Genomic DNA, 21,008 nt, shown 5'->3' with positions numbered 1-21,008 from the left:
AATGACAACAGTGAATGAAACTGCAAAACACAGTCCTGGAGATCTGAATGTCACATTGTGTAAGCACATGCCTTATAAGATAACCTCTCTGAATACCTCCGCTAGTTAAAAAAATAAGTTAATAGTTTAATTCTTTTTTGTAGCTAGAAATATAAACTTTTATGATAGTTCTGTTGTTAACGGGTAGCTTTTGAGCAACTGAGAACCTAATGGGAGATATTCACAGTTTGTGATTTACAATTTAACTTCATGGAGTGCTCAAAAGAATGCTCAGTGCTAATTAGGACTTCAAGACTTTCAGAAAAATTATCTGGTAACCTAGTATCATCACATTATAAGTTGCAAGCTTATGAGGTGATGCAAAATTGGGGTAGTTTCTGCCCCAAAATTCAACTAAATGGAATCGGAGTTTCAAAGTAAGAAAACATTACCAATTTCTTTCTTGAAGAAGACATTATGATTAAAAAGTAATAAAACAGGTGAACTAAACTGCAATCAAATAAACCAAGTGAAGGTTCAGATCTGGTTTAAAAAAAGAGTAATTTCTTTCTATCACATGATGAGTGAAGACAGAATTTCAAACACTGATAAAAGTTTCAGTCAATATCTGGAATTTTCAGCTTACATTTATTTAAAATTGAAGTCATCATACTTTGTAAGTCTGTAAATTTTATACAGTTTGTTGAAGGATGGGGAAAAAGTAGCACCTTTTTTAGATACTGTTGAAGCAGTAGTGAATGCACAGGAAGTCAAATACCATGCAGTTATGTATCCATTGGAGTTCTCTAATATGACTGAGAAGTTATGATATGTGATATGTATTCTAGCAGGTGATAATCTCTTTGAAAGCACAGACTACTGACATATATCATAGTTTAGAATATATAGTATATAATAACATTTCCAAACAAAATGTTAGTTGAAAACACCACCAAAATCTGAAAAGTAACCACAGTGTTTAGATGCCTGACCAGGTTCTGACTTCCATGGCCAAATAAAATCTGTGTACACTTTTCAGCATGCATTGACATTTTATACACCTGCTTTGCAGTTCTTCTTGGTATTTATTTGCTTGCAGCAGCAACTGTTAGCAATAGTTCATTTCAGTTTCTAGTTATCAACAGTTGCCAGTGCTTTAATTGTATGAAATATAGACATATGGGATAATGGCATTTCTAATTTAATGTCCTTTTTGCCTCCTTTGTGAAAGAACTCTCCGAGTCTTGCTGAATACATTAATACTGAGGCAGCTTGCTTGGCATTTATTTTACTTGATGATGAACAACAGGGAAGAGCTCTCTGTGTTGTTTTGATGAAATCCTACAAAGCGAAATATGAATAGAAAATAATGCAGTTGCAGAGTTTTCAAAGAGAAGTAAACAAAATATGAAGAAAGACTTGGAAACTGCTTTTGAAAGTCTTTGACGAGTATTATAATTGTCTTGAAAAGTTGAAGAAAGAAGACAAGCTTTTATAATCTCATTTAACTATAACTTCATCAAGACAGTGGTGTAGAGTGATGCCTGTAATCTCTTAATTTATTTAACTCAGAAACCCACACACTACAGAACAGTGAAGAAAAATCTAGAGTTGCTAACATTGTGACAGCAAATGGTAGAAGACACAAACTTTTAGTTCCTATTAAGAATGTAAAAAGGAGTTGTCAGATGTACTTCATGTAATCACTGAATAATTGAGGTTGAAAGGGACCTCCAGAGATCATCCATTGCTCCTCCACATGTAAATTTGAAGCAACCTGATCAAAAGGCTCAGGAACATGTCCAATTATGTCTTCATCCCTCAAAGGAGAGAGATTAACATTTTGCTCTAAAACTAAACTGGCCCACAGAGACTAGTCTTCTTAGATTAAAAAAATTATTTATTGGAAATACAGCTGGACTGCAACACTTCAATGTTTTGATTCACCCTTCAGCATGTAAAATATGAAGATGAATAGCATATCTAAAAATGAACTACAACTTTTATTGTTATTGTCATTTTAATTTTGATTGTTATTGTTATTATTTATTTCTATGTACTATCCATATGCATTTAGATAGTTGTTTTTCAGGCCCTCTGGGCTGAGTGGATGTTAATTTTAAATAATGGAAAAGAAATGTGAAGAGAGCCAAGGTTCACTTGCAAATGTGTGGATCATCTACATCTTACCAGAGTGGTTTGGTCATGTGTCCCTTCTATTAACTTAGAAGAACACTGCTTGATACTGTGACACAGGTTTCCTACTGTAAGAAGTAAATGGAAACATATTCCTGTAGTCCATTTTCTTGCAGTGTGTTATGTTTTATGTTTTATCTTGTTTAGCTTGTCAAGTTCTGAAGCCTTTGTGGGATTTTGAAAACAACAGCTAACAAAATTATTTATAATGCCATAATTGAAGAGTCCCAGACCAGATATTAAGCCATGCTTGGACAAAGATCTTAATCAGAAAGAACAAAAAGGCTGTGAAAATTAAGCTTATATTAGAGGTCTTACAACATAAATGCAGATAAAGTGTGAAAATGGACAGAAGACACATGATGCAAGACTAGTAAAAGAAATGCAGAAGTGAAGCAATTGCAAGAAGTAAACAGGAATCACACAACCAAAGAGATAGGCTTAGAAAATTCTGTTTGCAACAGGATACAAACTGGAAAGACTACATTTTTCAGGGTCTAAGAAGAGGATGTTAGAATGTTAGAAAACATTCTGGGTAAATACATGGATAGCTAAGGAGAGCCATACGTTTGTGATCTCATGAAGAAATAGACATAAATCAAGGAAAAACAAACCAAACCAAACCAAACGAAACCAAACCAAACCAAACCAAAAAAAAACACAGTGCACATAAGTTTTCATGATGCAAAAACATATTTCAAGGCCAGAAAAAATTCCCTTGTTTTCCAACTCTCTACTGCAACATGGTGCTATATACTGAAAGCATGATGCTACATGTCCTGAGCATCCTGAAGTTGAAAGTGATCTTATTTGTAAACTACCTACAGTACAGGATATAACTGACAAGATGAATTTTGCTATGTGCTTCACAGCTTGCTTTCCAATAATGAATGTACTATTAATTTAAATTCACAGGTAAGACATAGTTGTGTTATACTGAAGTTCAGAAAATGGTATGAAGATAACACTTTTTTACAGTGATGTATTAAGGTTTAAAAAAGACATTTATATACCAGAAAGAATAGTAATTATGATAATGCTTTTTTATTTTATTTATTTATTTATTTTTTCCACAGCAAATTCTCACAGCTATCTTTATTTTATCAAGAATCATGGAATCCCATTCAGGTACTAGGACTTAATTGTACTTTAATTGTACTTTGTGGTTTTGTAATTTGTGGTTGCAACCCCATCCCACAAATCTATGTTTCTAAAGGGCAGGGGGTGAGGGGGGGAAGAAAAAAGAAAAAACAACAACAAAACAAAACTTAAGATTAACTTCTTCTTTGTACATTATCTAATAATTATAATTTAATATAGAATGTTAAATATAAAGTTTATGGTAACTGAATATTAAATCTTACAAAATATTTGGTATATAATGATAATAGTGTGTAAAATTATTATTATGTGGACTCCTTACTTAGCTGTTTGGAAGTTCATAATGAAACACAAAGTTCACTTACTCTAAATATATAACAAAACACTTATTCATAGAATCATAGAATGGCTTGGATTAGGAGGGACCTTAAAGATCATTTAATTCTAACCCCTCTGTAATGGGCAAAGATGCAACTCACTAGATCAGGTTGCCCAGGTCCTCATCATGAAAGGTCCTACTTGTGAAAGAATGCCATTGATAATACAATAATACAAATAATACACTAATACATGTCCACTTCTTTAAAGATATATTTTTGTTTTAGAGAGAAAACATACTGAGGAACACCTTTAAAACAAGAAATATTGCACCAATTTCTCTGTGAGAATTTTTAAGAACAAGATGACTGAATAATGAGGTACAAGAGTATACATAAATTATAGTTTAAATGTTGTCATATTACTATAAGGTGACAGAGGCATATTATGCTTTTGGGTGAACTTTCAGATTTTATTGTACACTTTGATATCTTAGAGATCCATACAGGTAAACTGAAATACTTAGTGACAGATTTATTTATTTATTTATTTATTTACTGTCTCCTCTGCAGATACAGATCAAAGGAAGGTGAGTTGCTATTTAATGTATTTGGCATCCTAATAAAAAATATGAATATCTGTATGATTAAATCACTTTTTAAGTTCCACTAGTTTCTAACGCATAAATATTAGCAATTCACATCTTTGAGTAAACAAAAAGTCTATAATATTAAATAGAAAAATATAGATATGACACTGATAAATAAATGGATGAATATATTAGAGAACGGTGTCGGTTAAACTACTCTGGTTAATGTTTTGTCAGCATATGCATTTTCTGGGATCTATAACATAACAATAAAATGCTGTCAGTAAGTTTTCAAACCACTCAGCACCTGGATTTTGCTTTTCTGGAAATTAAAAATATTGACCCACAAAAAAGTTTTAAATTGTCATTATCATAGAATCATTATAGAGTCATAGAATGGTTTAGGTTGGAAGGGACCTTAAATATCACCTTGCCCTGCCATGGGCAGGGATGCTACCCACTAGATTAGAATGCCCACAACCTCATGCAACCTGGTCTTGATCACCTTCAGGGATAGGGTATTCACAACTTCTCTGGGCAACCTGTCCCGGTGCCTCACCACCTTCAGAGTGAAAAACTTCCTGCTAACATCTAATCTAAATCTTCACACTTTTTTTCTGATTTTTTTTTCTTTTTTAATTCCTTCCCCCTTGTCCTACAATTATCTGCCTGAGTAAAATGATGCTCTCCATCTTTTTTTATAAGCCTCCTTTTAGTATTGAGAGGCCACAATGAATTCTCTATGGAGCCTTCTCTTCTTCAGGCTGAACATCCCCAGCTCTCTCAGCCTTTCATCACAGCAGAGGTGCTACAGCCCTCTGATCATCTTCATGGCCCTCCTTGGGACCTGCTTTAACAGGCCCACATCTTTGTTGTGCTGGGGACCCCAGACATGGATGCATTACTCCAAGTGGAGCCTCACGAGGGCAAAGTAGAGGGGGACAATCACCTTCCTCAACCTGCTGGCCACTCCTCTTTTGATGCAGCCCAGAAAGCAGTTGGCCTTCTGGGCTGCAACTGCACGTTGCTGGCTCATGTTCAGCGTTTTGTCCACCAGAATCCCAAAGTCCTTCTCTGCAGGAAGAACTCTCGTCTGGGATTGCCCTGATGCAGGTTCAGCACCTTGTGATTGGATTTGTTGAACCTTATTAGGTTCACATGGACCCACTTCTCAAGCTTGTCCAGGTCCCTCTGATTGGCCTATTTCCTTTTATTATACCAACTGCACCTCTCAGCTTGGTGTCATCTGCAAACTTGCTGAGGGCACACTCAATCCTATTGTCTATGTCACTGATAAAGATATTAAACAGCAGACAGACCCCTGAGGGACAGCAGTCTTCTCTGACCTCCACCTGTACATAGAGCCATTGACCAGAACTCTCTGCATGTGGCTTTTAAGATGATATCCATTGAATAGTCCACTCTTCAAATCCATCTCTCTCCAATGTGGAGATCAGGATGTCATATGAGACCATGTCAAAGGCCTTACAGTAGTCCAGGTAGATGACATTGGTTGGTCTTCCCTTGTCAACTGATGCAGTCACTCCATCATAGAGGGTCACCAGATTAGTGAGGTACAATTTGCCCTTGGTGAAGCTATGCTGGCTGTCTGGGATCACCTCTTTGTCCTGCATGTGCCTTGGCATTGCTTCCAGGAGGACATCTTCTGTGGTCTTCCCCGGCAGAGTGGTGAGGCTCCCCAGTCTGTAGCTCCCCAGGTCCTCCTTTCTACCCTTTTTAAAATGCAAGTGATGTTTCCCTCTTTCCAGTCACCAGAAGACTTTGCCTTACTGCCTTGCCATTTCAAATGTGATGGAGAGTGAGTTGACAGCTACATGATCCAGTTCCCTCAGGACGCTGGGATGCATGTCACCAGGTCCCATATTGTTCAACTGTTCAATTTCATCAAGAACCTGCTCTTTGCTTACAGTGAGAGAGATTTTGTTCCCCCAGTCTTCCTCTTCAGGTTCATGGACTCAAGAGATGTGGGAAGCCTGACAGGCAGTGAAGATTGAGACCATGAAGTCATAGAGTATGTCAGCCTTCTCCATGTCTGCTGTTAACAGTTCATCTTTCTCATTTATCAGTGTGTACACTGTCCTTGGCCAAGGTACTTATAGAATCCCTTCTTGTTATTCTTTACATCCCTTGCCAAGATCAGTGATACAAAGAAGTACTGTATTCTCCTAATATCCTAATACTTTATTTTATTTTATTTTATTTTATTTTATTTTATTTTATTTTATTTTATTTTATTTTATTTTATTTTCAGTGTACTGTAGTGAAATTCAGTATTATTTTTTTAGGAAACTGGTTAAATTCAAACAGGAATATATTTGTAGTATAAAAAAAGAGACATTTAAATTGTTTATCCTCAGACTATTGGCTTTTTATTGATTATGTTATGTTCATGTAATAGTGTTTTGAGGAAAAAAATCAAAAGAATGAGTGCAAAAATACTGTTAGACTTTATTATTGTTGTTGTTGTTACTATTAGTATTATTATTATTATTATACAGAAAACCACAGCTTTGCAATGTGTTTCAAAGACAAAATAAATAAATAAATAAATAAATAAATAGTTAAGATTTCTAACCTGGACAACTTAGACTATTTTTTAATCTTTATAAAAGAGAACTTCTAATAATAGGATAGAAACTTTGGAAGAAAATGTTTTATAATTGTTAAAAGCTCAGTTAGTTGACAAAGTGATGGAGTGGGCACACCTATTCATTAATTTGTGTTTGCTTGTTTTTATTATATCTTGTTCTCCAGAGTGAGCTTTATAGAATCACGGAATCACAGAATCGTCTAGGTTGAAAGATACCTCCAAGATCGCAGATGTAAGTTCGCAGATGACACCAAGTTAGGTGCGTATGTCGATCTGCTTGAGGGTAGGAAAGCTCTGCAGGAGGATCTGGATAGGCTGCACCGATGGGCTGAGGTCAACTGCATGAAGTTTAACAAGGCCAAGTGCCGGGTCCTGCACCTGGGGCGCAATAACCCCAAGCAGAGCTACAGGCTGGGAGAGGAATGGTTGGAAAGCTGCCAGGCAGAGAAGGACCTGGGAGTGATGGTGGACAGTCGGCTGAATATGAGCCAGCAGTGTGCTCAGGTGGCCAAGAAGGCCAACGGCATCCTGGCTTGTATTAGGAACAGCGTGACCAGCAGGGCTAGGGAGGTGATCGTCCCCCTGTACTCAGCTCTGGTGAGGCCGCACCTCGAGTACTGTGTTCAGTTTTGGGCCCCTCGCTACAAGAAGGACATCGAGGTGCTTGAGCGGGTGCAGAGAAGGGCGACGAAGCTGGTGAGGGGCCTGGAGAACAAGTCCTACGAGGAGCGGCTGAGGGAGCTGGGCTTGTTCAGCCTGGAGAAGAGGAGGCTCAGGGGCGACCTTATCACTCTTTTTAGGTACCTCAAGGGAGGCTGTAGCGAGGTGGGGGTTGGCCTGTTCTCCCACGTGCCTGGTGACAGGACGAGGGGGAATGGGTTTAAGTTGAGCCAGGGGAGTTTTAGGCTAGATGTTAGGAAGAACTTCTTCACTGAAAGGGTTGTGAGGCACTGGAACAGGCTGCCCAGGGAAGTGGTGGAGTCACCATCCTTGGAAGTCTTCAAAAGACGTTTAGATGTAGAGCTTAGGGATATGGTTTAGTGGAGGGCTGTTAGCGTTAGGTTGGAGGTTGGACTCGATGACCTTGAGGTCTCTTCCAACCTAGAAAATTCTGTGATTCTGTGATTCTGTGATCATCTAGTCCAACCTCTGACCTAACACTAACAAGTCCTCCACTAAACCACATCACTAAGCTCTACATCTAAACGTCTTTTAAAGATCTCCGGGGATGGTGACTCAACCACTTCCCTGGGCAGCCCATTCCAGTGTCTAACAACCCTTTTGGTAAAGAAGTTCTTCCTAATATCCAACCTAAATGTCCCCTGGCACAACTTTAGCCCATTCCCCCTTGTCCTGTCACCAGACACATGGGAGAATCCATGGGACACCAATCCCCACCTCGCTACAGCCTCCTTTAACATATCTATAGAGAGCAAATTTAGAGAGATTTATAGAGAGCAATTTTATAGAGAAATTTATAGAGAGCATTTTAAGACAATTGTTGTTTTTATTAAGAAAATACTCCTGGGGAGGTTTACTTGAAATTGTTCTTAACAAATATGGTTTTAAACTTCAAAGTTTCTATCACAGTTTTCAATCTCATGCAGTTCAGGTCTCTAAAGACTTTATAAAAATTTTTACATTTAGTATAAACAGAAATTGGCTTCTGTAAGTACTGACATAGAACTTTTTAGTCCTATGTGTAGGCAACCAAAGTAAAATGCCATTGGAATATTAGTATGCTTAATTATTTAGGGGACTGGAAAGTAATAGAAAGAAAACCTGCATTTGAAAGTGATTTAGTGAGCTTTTAGGATAAAAAATAATTTCTTTGTCAGTTATTAAATGTAAACATACCGTGATATTATTTAGCTAAGGAAGTTGTAAATATGAACTTGAGTCTTTGCTCCACTATAATCTCAAAAATATATGTATATAGCTTTTCCAAGACGATACATTATTTGTTCATGTAAAGTCAATACAATCTACACTGATGTCAACAACAAAACTTATTCGTGAATTTGATTCTGCAGTGCAGGGCTCTCTGACGAGTTGCTCTGCAGGAGGAAGGTTATCCACAACATCTTCAGCAGTGAGAAACTGTTGTCTTCTTTGTCCATCCTTACACGCAGAAACATCAAATGACATATAAACAACATGTCTTTTAGCATGCTGGGTCAAATAGTCTATATAGCTAAATTCAGAAATTACGTCCTTGCTAACAATTTCATTTTTTCTTAATTAAAATAAAAAGCTACAGAAATTTAATATGTCTACAGTCAGATGTCTTCTCACCACTCTTACTCCTTCTTCAAAGTAACAAATGAAGTTTTCAGTAGTTGGAAAGATTTCAAGGGGATTTTTTTAATAGAAAGAGACCAATACTTCTTGATTGTTTGAAAAAATATGAGGACAAGTAAGTATTATTTTCAGGCAAATTAAACTCTTTGTCAGTCTAGAAGTATTCAGGGATATGAATACAGCAGAGTCATAGATTGACATATTTTATTATTTCTACGATTTCTGACGCTTATGCTGTTATTCCATAGATATGCCAGATAAAGCAATTAGTAGTTGCTAAAATTTCAGAAATTTAGTGCCAAAGCAGGTGGCTGCAGCTGGGGGAAAAAAGCCAAAAATAACAAGAAGCAAACCACGAGACTCCCACGTGGTCAGTCTTATTCATTTAAACTTGATATTTTACGGCTTTTGAAACAAGAACCATTCATATTTTTCTGTGTTGATTTTTAAAATTTATTCAGTAGAGAAAATCACACTAGAAGCAGCCATGATCATTAGGAAGCAAAACTGAAAAAAAGCAGGAAGTGATGTGTGGAATGTTCAAAAGGGACAAAGGGCTTTGTTCCAACAGAAAAGTCATTTATTAATAAACTAAATTAATGATAGAATAAGCAAAATAAAACTGTTGAGGAATACAAATAAATTGTTTCATGTTTTTCCCCAGAATTTATTAGATTTATGCCTAGTGTCCTGACTGAAGTGCTAAATGTTTTTCCTAGGGAGGAATACAAATAATCTTGACATTTTCCTATATTATGTTCTTCTACAGATGTATGAACTATTACATCTTTCACCTAGTAAATGGCAAGCTGACATTTTCTTTTAGATAAGTACAAACACTTATCCTCTAATAATTACTTGTCCTCTAATACGTACCAGAACCATTTATTTTAAAAATCTTATTGTTTCATGTTGTTAATAGTTTACACATGTACATTTCATTTAGAAAGAAAGAACTTTTGAGAATGGCCTGTCTTAGTATACTAGTAAAAGAAGGAGATCCACTAAAGCTATTGCTCATTAAAGTCCTAATAAAGAAGTGGGCAAGGCAGCAAGTAGAAATAAATCCCTCATTTTCTAAATGTTCAGACTATCTCTGAAATCGGTGAGTTATTCCTGCACATCCAGATGAAGTTTTAGTGCCTTGGGTTTTCTTTTTCCTTTAAAGTATTACTTTTAGCTTGAATTTCCATCCAAAGGTTTATGTTGAAGCTCCATCTCAGTAAAATCAGAAAGAGGCAAAGAAACTTACTTAAATCTTGATTCTGTCCTTTATTCACACACAGAATGCTTCCAAATGCTGCAGAATGGAAGCCACTGTTTGTAGTTCCTACAGTATCTAGGAACAATAGAGTGCTGATCCACGCTGCCATACTTAAATATGCTCCATGAATTAACTGTTTCAGCACTGGGATATAAGGATGGCCCTTTCTCCTTTGTTTCTTTACCTCACTCCAGAAAATCCCAATAGATTTTTAGCTGTCATCTTCAAAATCTACTTGCAAACTGAAAAATACAGATCACCAACAGGTCTGTGTGATAGATTCCTGTAAATCCCTGCTTGGTTTAGTATAATATGCTATTGAACAGTCTTTTCTGCAAATCAAAATGTGATTGGCACAATTCAACACTGCAAGGAGTGCAGTAAATGCAGTACTAAAGGAATAAAAAGAAAAAGGAATGCATGAAATAAAAGTATGTAACTACCAGTTGCACAAATAACCCTTTGTCATTACAACATATAATGGATAGCAGGTATCTTAGTTTTGCAAAATCATTCATAAAAGCAACTTAGATTGCTGATAACAATTTATAGTAAGGAAATTATTGAAATTCCTCCTTGTTTATATAAACTCTTTAAAAAAAAAGGAAAACAAAAATAATCAAAAAAGGGACAAAAAAGTGTTTCATTGATACAATATTCTATGTAGATATTCAGTAAGAACAGAATAATTTGAAGGACAGAGAATCTTAAAGCTGAGAGTGGAAATCTGGTTTATTTTGCCTCTTTAAACATTATTACTTTCTTTTGGTTACTTGGTAATGAGTAATAATATGTATATTACATAGTACATATATGTATGTATAAACTGCATTTAAGACATAAGCAGAAAACATATGGAAAGTCATATGCCCAAAATTACTAGATCCTGGATTTTTTTCATCTCCTAAGTAATTTTCTTGAGGATTTATGTGTGTGTGTGTGTTTGTTATGTACATTTAGTGCTGGTTTTTGTTGTTGTTGTTTTGTTTCGTTTTCTTGCATTTTATCTTCCACTTTTGCTTTGGACTAGAGGTTGGGGAAGCCTGCTGTATTTCATATATACATGGACCTCATCACCTCATCAGCATGAAAGTGAAACAAATCAAACTGAAGGTTGTATTCCTCACTTTATAAATATTTGACATTCAAACTAGCATAACCAAATGTAAGCTCATGGCATGTAAAAATAAAGAACTAGATTCTTCATATGAAATCCCTCTGGAATGCAGAACTGTGGGAGAACTAGTGTTTGATTTCTTTCTCTTTTTAGTTGCAGATAAAGTAATTCTGGCCATGCACAATCTGCTTTTAATTGAGGCTTTGTAAGAAATTTTGTATCCTTTGTCTCAGGATTTCTAAGCTTCTATGTAAGGTGGTGGGGTGACCAAAAAGACCCTGTACGCTTTGGCTATGAGTACCAAAACTTCTTAAGCTGATTGTTTGGGAAAAAAAAAAATATGTGGCTGAGACTGTAGTAACATTAAACTGGAATTGTGATTGAAAGTAGTGATAAAATCCCAGTAGCTTACAGTAAGAGCAAGGTTCAGACTTTTATGATAAAATGTTTTTACTTCAGGTTATGTTATATCCTTTTCTTAGTGACCAAAGGGATTGGTTTCCTTAGGATTTTATGATTTTTTATTATTATTGTTGTTGTTGTTTTAGTTGTTTTGTAATTAAGTTCCCCCTTTAGGTACAGACTTTCCATTGCACTATATTATAGATTTTATTTACTGTACCAGTCATAAACTGATTTTACCTTTTAATTCAGTCTTACTTTAATATTTCATTCCTACACATCTCATTCTTGGCTTCCAGGAAGGATACTGTAGGCAATGCAGGATTACAGCCCTAAAGGCTAATATATATTTTATACATTTAACAAATTATTTAGACAGATGCAGTACAAATTTATTGTTTGGGGCATTGCGTAGCAAACTAAAGACAAAAAATGGGACTAAAGTCTCATAAGTGAATAAAAACTGTCTATATTACATGGGAGATCTATGTTATTTCTGATGTATAAACTGTAAGAGGGGGCATGCTAATTTAGCTGCTTTGGTAGGGCACAACATCTGTCTGTTTCTCCATACAGACTGACTCACTGCCTGCCAGCTTCAAGCACGGACAAGCACATCTCACCGCCACCTGTTTGAGAGATTTGTGCTGAGCAACAGCCAGTTACTTTATGGTATTGCAAGGTCCTGGGTTGTTTAAATAATAGGTTTATTGTGTGAGAAGCACAGGTGAGAGAAGCACAGAGAGAAGGTGAGCGAAGCACAACCACAAACATTCACTCCAGACGTACAAAAGTTATTGCACAGGAGCTGTCTAACCAACTGTCCAAGTGTTGTGTGTTTCTTTTTGTTTGTTTGTTTTGATTTGTTTGTTTGTTTGTTTGGTTTTGTTTGTTTGTTTGTTTTTGTTTTGTGCAGATGTACAGGGGCCTTTGGGCTTTGGTGGCTGACATGCAAACTTCAGACAAGTTTGGAAGTTAAGAGGGAAACATTCCAGGATCGGCTGCTTAACTGCAGACTCTCAAAATATGCTTATCGTTCCATAGAAAAGGGAAAAACATACCAGTTCCAAGACATAGCAATGGGATTCCTTTTCAATTGGCCTAGATAGTGGACCAGCTCTCCTACAGCTAACGGAAGTGGCAGTTTTTAGAAATCAGGCTGTAAGATAGGAATTCATGGAGTTATAATATATAATAATGTCCTAAAGCAATCTTTATGATGAAACTGACATGTTATGGGCTCTGTGGCAGACCTGGGCAGTTGTCTCATCTTGGCTATTTTAGAGGCTCAAATAGGATTAAGGTTGAGAAATTGAGGTAAAGGGCAACAAGAAAAAACTCAATAAGCCATTATTTAAAAGTGTGTTCATATTGAATGGTGTTACAGAATTCACTTAAATAGAAGACAATTGATTACTTGGCTTCATGCAACTGCACTGTGTGTAGTAAGAAATTCCACATTTTGTTGAACAATCTAAGTTGCCACCATGAAAGAACATGCTCAGTTCTTATTAAATTTGTTGACATTGCATGCTTCCATGCACAGAATCATGTTTATCCACAGCACTTGAACATATTTTGAACTATTTATTCTGTTTTCTCCAATAATTTCATATGTATCACCAAGATAGAAGCAACCCTTGAATCAAAGCACTGTGCAAGGATGACAAGATGCAGAAGCCAGAAAAAAAAGTTATCAGTGTATACAAAGTACCACAGAATATCATCTTTCTTCTGCTTTCCTATTTATCATGGCAGTATATGAGTCAGAGAACTGCTTAAAATAACTTTTTAAAAGATTTTTTTGCAAGGTGTCTGCTGCACCAGAATTATGCAATAGGACACTGGCTCTAGTACTCTTGCATGGTCATAGCACAAGCATATTGATGAAATTCAAAACAAAAAAATAAACAAATACATATATATGAATGACCAATTCTAGTAAGTTGTGTATAAAATATAGGTTGACTCCAGCTAGCCTTTTCCTTACACTTAAGCTCACATTGAAAATATGAAACATGAACCTATGCATATGTACTAATTGAATATTATGGTTTTAATGGCAGGATCTAAGAGACGTGGCAGTTGGAGAAAATAAATATCTTTTTTTTTTTTTTTTTAAGTGTAAATTAGGTAAATAGTAATTAAAAGGAAGTTTAGCAATTATTATTGTAACAGGTCACGTGATTCATTTATTTTCTGAGAAAAGTCCAAACCAAGCACTTGATAATATGGTTAGACTTATTAAAGGGTATGAAGAAACTTCAATAAACATCAAATGAAGTAGTTGAGGTTTTCTAATTATTATTTTATTTATATTACATTTATTGTTGTTGTTTTGAATAATCAAACTTTGGGCCAAAATTTTAATGGTTTTAAATGTTAACTGTTGTTTACTAAAATCGGTCTGGGACTGCATTTATATATATTGCTTATAAGATACTGACACACAATTTCATTATTTATGGAGGTTTTTGTTTGTTTTGAGAAATCTATAGTAAAGATTTGCCAGTCAGATGAAAGCATCACTTTCAATCACAATTTGCAGTATAGTGGTCAATAATCCAAATGAAGACATGTAGCTACTGCCAGAGAAATGGGTATATTTCAACATCCTTGAAAATCCACTCATGTAGGAACTCAAAGAATAATTTAGAATTTGGTTCCTGTGTTTTACAGTTACTACAACTTCTCAGGCAGGAAAGTCATGGACAAATCTCAGGAGATATTGATTTAGCTTGCAGATCAATCTGCATCAGGACTTCTGTCAAGATATTACTACAGGATTACTTATTTTTCTCCTCTTTTATCAGTATATTGTCGTAGACATAAGGCCATTTACAAATATATTATGGTCATTTTAAAATTGTTTGTTTTATCTTTCTCTTGTCAATAAATAAATATTTTCAGTACGTGCTCTTGTTTTTCTTTTGGTTCTGTGTTTAAAGAACTTAATCTGTAAGGCATTTTGTTTGTTTGATTGATTGTTTGGAAAGGACTATCTCATTATGAGCTTATATGAACAAAGTGGATAACAGATTTGGACTTCTAGACCTTAAAAGCACAGACTGAAAAGGATCTTCCAAGAAGCTTCATCACTGCAAATAAGAGAGTTCCAGCTTACTGACAGACCTACTGACTTCTTTAGGGAACTGTCTGTTTCCTTCCTGTTCTGAGAGCAAAGCTATTACTTCTAGTTTAACAAGAACAACAACAAGCAGCAGCAACATCAACAATGAAACAAAACAACAGCAACAAAAACTCTGTCTTTGTGGATTCTCATTTTACAGGCCAGCACTGTAAGGTTTCATTGCTTTATTTCCAATAAAAAAATCATCTAAAGTGATAAATACTGGTGTGCTCTGTATTTGATGGCCTAAGGTCTCTCCTCTTCATTTTTTTTTCTCTTTTTTCTTTTTTTTTTTTTTTCCCCTAAATGCTTTAAAGCTCATATTTGCGTGCAATTTTAAAGGTTTGAAAGAATTTGATAGCAGTTTATGGACATTTTCTCCTCACAATTATGAGGAGAATGTAATGAAAATGTAAGATAGTTAATTTTCAAGAAATGCTAGCTGATAAATGTTCACACTTTGTATAACCGTTTTACTTCTATTTCCTCAAAATATATTCCTACAAGGCTCTTTCAATACATTTGAGTCATAGCAGAAAAGGGCTGAATGAACAAATTTGTCAACATTGCTCAAACTGACATTCAGGATGCACTTCAGAGGCCTTCTATGTCAATTTTCCTCACTGCAATTTTCAAGGCTTCTCATCTGTTTTCATGATTGGTGATAAACCTTGATAATATACATTTTAGGTCCAACTTTTGATTCCTTCAGAATGAGAATTTGCAAATATTTCCAAACCCTGCCAAAAGTACTTTTTCAGGTGAATTTTCATCATAAGTAATTGCCTATTTAAGTGCAATATGGATACTGTGCTCCAGAATACTTTAACACCACTGCCTATGCACTGCTCTAATCTCAAATTTTGATGCTAATTAATATGTTACTAATTAATAGTCATTAAAACATTTGCCTTTCAGAAAACTTTAGGACAATTTTCAGTTAAATAGAAGGAAATGATTTTGACGTACTTTAGCTAGACAACAAAGGTTCGAGTCACATGCAGTACATTCTTTGGCTTTGACAGACGAGGATCTATATATCTCTTAAATGGTATGGCACAGAATTTTTAAAGTTCATTCAATCACAGTGTGTGTAGTTTTATATATTGGATGGAGCAAGCATGCCAAGAGAATGCATTAAAAGACCCTACAATTGAAAAAAATTACTGCCCATAACCTTTATATTCACATGATTAAATAAGAAACACACCAACATATATCTATGATCTCTGACTGCAAGCACTACAGTTCTGTGACCAAGAAAAACATGTAGTTTTGAATGACCATAAAAACACAATTAGTGCTACATAGTCAGAAGTCAATCTTAAATCTGGTAAGTTAATGCCGTTAAAATATATATAACTTGTGTCATTTTGTAGTTGTTGTTTTAATGAAGAGAAATTTCAAAGCAGCCTTTCATACCAGAAGAGAATCAAAAATTGTACAAGGTCTTAAATACTAAAATTAAATTCCTAACTCTGAGAACTTACTACTTCCATCAGCTGAATGTGTTAGTATCCACTTACTACGCTAACTGCAATAATAAATAAATTTCATTACCTCTAATAGCGTTTTCCAGTTCCTATTTCTCTTATTCTCCTCAAGCTCAAAGTATGGGGGTTTGCTCTTACTGCAATAGAAAAAGCAAGCATATACAATGAACACAACGTATAAGACATTTAAACATAAAGAGGTTTTTTTTTGTTTTTTTTTTTTTAAACAGAAACAATAGATACTGAAATAATTACAAAACAGTTCAAAATGAGGTTTGAATTTTGTATAATTCATCTGTTAAGAATAATCAGATGACTTCTGTCCTGTTTTTCCCAAAGTGATGAGCTTCCACATATCCCACTGATTTTTTCTTGCAGGTTTTCTTGTACAGTTGTACTGGGTATGGCCAGAATGTTAACTTTCCCTGCAGCAGCCCATACAGTGCTGTGCTCTGCACTTGTAGCTGGAACACACCAGTGTTGTGTCTACTGCTGAGCAGTGCTGGCACAGCAGCAGGACTCTCTCTAACCCTCCTAGGGGGTGGACAAAAGGTGAGAAGAGAAACATCATCAGGGCAGCTGACCTAAATAAACGAAAGGGATATTCCATACCATATGATGTCACACTCAGCAATAAAAGGTGGAAACAGGAAGAAGAAGAGAGGGGTGGGCTCTCGTTGTGAAAATGTTGGTCCTCCTCCCGAACACTGGCTATGGGCGTTGAGGCACTGCTTCAAGGATGTGGTCAAGCATTTCTCATTTGTGGGAAGTACAGAGTAATTTATTTCCTGTGCACTTCCACATAGCTTTTATTTGTTTTGTTTGTTTGTTTTCCTCTTTTTTTTTCCTTTCCCCCTCCCTTTTCCCCTTTCCTTTTTTTTTTCCCTTTAGTTAAATTGTTTAGTTCATAATAATCTTTCTATTATTATTATTATTATTATTATTATTATTATTATTATTATTATTATTATTATTATTATTTCCCTTTAACTAAATTATCCTTATCTCAACCCGTGAGTTGTTCTTTGCTTTACTTCTTCCCCTCCTTATCTAAGGAGTAGGGGGTGAGAGAGCGGTTGCAGTGTTTGGCTGCCTAGCACCACAACAATATTCTACAAAATAAAGCTCAGAGATATTTGGTAGAACAGCTGGACAATTTTTGCATAGCCATTAATTTATTTGACATTTAAAAATCAGCAATAGGAAAGTTCGCACAAAACGTAAAATAAATAAATAAATAAATTTACACTAAGCCAAAACAAACAAACAAACAAAAACCACGAGAATCTTAACATACGTCTTTCTATGTTTGTGAACTGCGGGGGCTTCTGGGCTTGTGATGAAGAAAAGCTAAAATTCACCTATACAACCTTTAAGTTCAATGCTTGGGAATTGATACTAGTTTTTGCTTCTGAAACCTCTGAAGACCCTTGATATTTTCTAAATACTTAGTGTGAATTCAATTACGTTTGCTTTCTGAACCGGCCTAAAGTTTAAAATTGCTAGACATATAGTACAAAAAAAGATAAGAAGTTGGGTAAGAAACCACCCTTTCCAGTACTCATGATGTTATTCTGGATTTATGCATGTTACTGAGAGTAAAACGTTGCTCACTGGAAGCTAGTTTGCTGAAGTTCTAGTTCTGCAATTATGGCATGTACCTGCATGCATAGATGGGAGTCAGTGTGAGCATTTAAGAAAATATTAAATGGATTCGCAGGGTAGATGAACACTCAGTAGTAAAAAGTCAATGAGGTAGAAAATATGTCTTTGGGACTTGGTAACAAAATCGAAGTGCTAATCAAGGACAATGTAAGACTCTCCAGTAAAGCTGACAAGCTTGAGAATTAATCCAGGATTAAGCATTTCAAGATTACTGGTGTCCCAGTGAGGAAAAACCTAAGAATTTAGTAATCTTTCTGAAAGCACCTCAGATAGATGAAGCAAAATATTATTCATTTCTAGAATAATATTGTGCTGCCTGTCCATGTTAACTCGTGTCCAGCCATCTTTTCATGTCTGTACCTAGACCTGGTCCAGTTTTCTAGACAACAATACATTTTTATGAATCCTCAAAATATGCAAAGGAAAATCCACTTTGCATCTGTACGTATATACTAATACGTGTAGATACTGGTACCTTTATTCTTCCTCCTATGTGGTCGTTTTACCATGCTGGGCAGCTAAACCCCACAACCGCTCTCTCACTCCCCCTCCTTTAGATGAGGAGGGGGAGAAATAAAGCAAAGAACAACTCACGGGTTGAGATAAGGATAATTTAATTAAAGGGAAATAATTATAATAATTAAATAAAGACTACCATGAACTAAACAATTTAACTAAGGGGAAATAAAAAGGGAAAGGGAAAAGGGAAGGGAAAAGGAAAAATAAAAAGAAGGGAGGAAAACAAACAAACAAAATAAATGAAGGCTATATGGAAGTGCAGAGGAAAGAAATTATTCTCTACTTCCCACAAATGAGCGATGATTGACCACGTCCTTGAAGCAAGGCCTCAACGCACGCAGCCGGTGTTCGAGAGGAGGACCGACGTCTTCTCAACGAGAGCCCACCCCTCCCCTCTTCTTCCTGTTTCCACCTTTTATTGCTGAGTGTGACATCACATGGTATGGAATATCCCTTTGATTGGTTTAGGTCAGCTGCCCTAGTGATGTTTCTCTCCTCACTTTTTGCCCACCCCCTAGCAGTGTTAGAGAAAGGCCCAATGCTGTGCCACTGCTGCTCAGCAGTAGACACAACACTGGTGTGATAACACTGCTGTTCCAGCTACAATACAGAGTACAGCACTGTATGGGCTGCTGCCGGAAAAGTTAACATTCCAGCCAGACCCAGTACATCCTGTCTTACAAAATTGTGAAATACTTCTTCCATCCAAATATATACATAACTATTTGTACTAGTCTAAGTGTTCAGACCAACAATCACTACCTGGAAACAGACAGAACTTAAGAAATTAAAATCACAGAATCATAGAACTATCACTCTATCCCTTCTTAATTATTTATGGCCTATCAGATATGTTATCACTTTGCACAAGTAAAATCACAGGAGATGTATACATTCTCATTTGTGTGTAACTACCAGGGAAAGGCTAATTCCACCTATTATTCACTATTAGCATTCAGTTTTTAAAATCCAGATAATTGATAACAGTTATAAATATAAAACATATTTAAGATTCAATTTCTAAGCCTCAGATAAAAGCCAAACCAGCATAATTATTTTTCTGCACACTGAAAAGCATGGATCAATGGCAACACTTCCAGATGAACATAACTTTTTATTAGTTCAAAATTTTGCTGTGAAATATCATTTTATCATTTCATCTTACTGTTTGTTATATGAGAATTGAAGTTGACAAATGGCACGAGTTTCAAAAAATGGAAGCGGATGTTTCTAACCTTTTCCACTAGCCCTACAACAGACAGCACCTGTATCACAGGGAGACTGAGACAGTTTTCTCCTATCCTCAAAAAACGAAAGCATAAGTAATTTATACCTCAGTGACGTGTTACTGAGAAATTGCATGATTGTATTCTACTGGAGAGATGGAACTTTTTTAATGCTAAAAAGTCCTAAATTGGCATGACATGCCAGTTTGACATGAAGTCTGTATCATGTCTGGCTGATGTATGTCTGAATACCTGATGCCTAGTGAAAACAGGCAAATATCAACCATGGTGATTGTTTAGGATTCAGGTAATAATTTTCTGTATTGAAAGAAGGGGAAGATGCACTATATAAAGTTTATATTTGATTTCTAGCATGTTGGCTTAAATAGAAGACAGCACCTCTTCCACTTAAATTTGATCCTTTATTATTATTATTATTATTATTATTATTATTATTATTCCCTCTTACATATACTTTTTGTCTTAATTTCAGGGCTGTTGATAAATAGAAAGAGTAGTATGGGTAGTTATCACTCTTTCACTCTTCAGAGTCTGTGGTCTGAATAAACTAATGTCCCTAATTTCATTAGGATGCCAGCTGTCAAGTGGAAGTGTATTTTTAGACTCTCAGGAAGAAGATAAATGGTTTTAATATGTAACTTATACTCCAAGATGGAATTTCTCTATGTCAGTAAATTTGTTGTTGTTTTTGCTTTTCAGAAAAGTCATCCAGAGCTTCTAGAGCAACATGTTATCTATGAATCTAGCACCAGACTCCCAATACTCACTCTGACATTAGAGTATATGATGAAATTCAGGATATTTGAAACTTTCCCAAACACATTAAAAACCTGTTATATCAGAATCTTAACATTTTAAAAACAGGAAATGGAAAATATTCTTCAGCTAATTTTAATGAGAACTAACTCTTCAGCAATCAACTATGCAAAATGAGATGCGTCAGGAAAAAAAACATAGCTATGTACTATACTGGTAGCTGAAGTACAATGAGAGATACCCGAGATGAGTGAAATGATGTGTGGGGTACACCTGAATAATATCACCTGATTTACTGATATGGTGAATTAGGATTACAG

General features: G+C 35.6%; 1 long non-coding RNA gene across 2 annotated transcripts; it reads right to left on the bottom strand.

Annotated features, from left to right (window-relative positions):
- Window positions 1-217: 217 nt before the first annotated feature.
- On the bottom strand, window positions 218-17,284 carry LOC311432902. Of its 2 annotated transcripts, none has more exons than XR_014690409.1 (3): window positions 17,114-17,284; window positions 16,569-16,638; window positions 218-1,320 (listed from the first exon to the last, which is right to left on the bottom strand). It is a non-coding gene; the product is annotated as an uncharacterized lncRNA (long non-coding RNA). The 2 variants fall into 2 exon arrangements; XR_014690410.1 differs by lacking the exon at window positions 218-1,320 and adding an exon at window positions 7,933-8,915.
- Between the last annotated feature and the right edge of the window lie 3,724 nt (window positions 17,285-21,008).

The sequence above is a fragment of the Aythya ferina genome, assembly GCF_964211825.1.
Source record: "Aythya ferina genome assembly, chromosome: 2".
Lineage (NCBI taxonomy): Eukaryota > Metazoa > Chordata > Aves > Anseriformes > Anatidae > Aythya > Aythya ferina.
The sequence above is the reverse complement of the archived record's forward strand: the minus strand, read 5'-3'. Positions and strand labels throughout refer to the sequence as shown.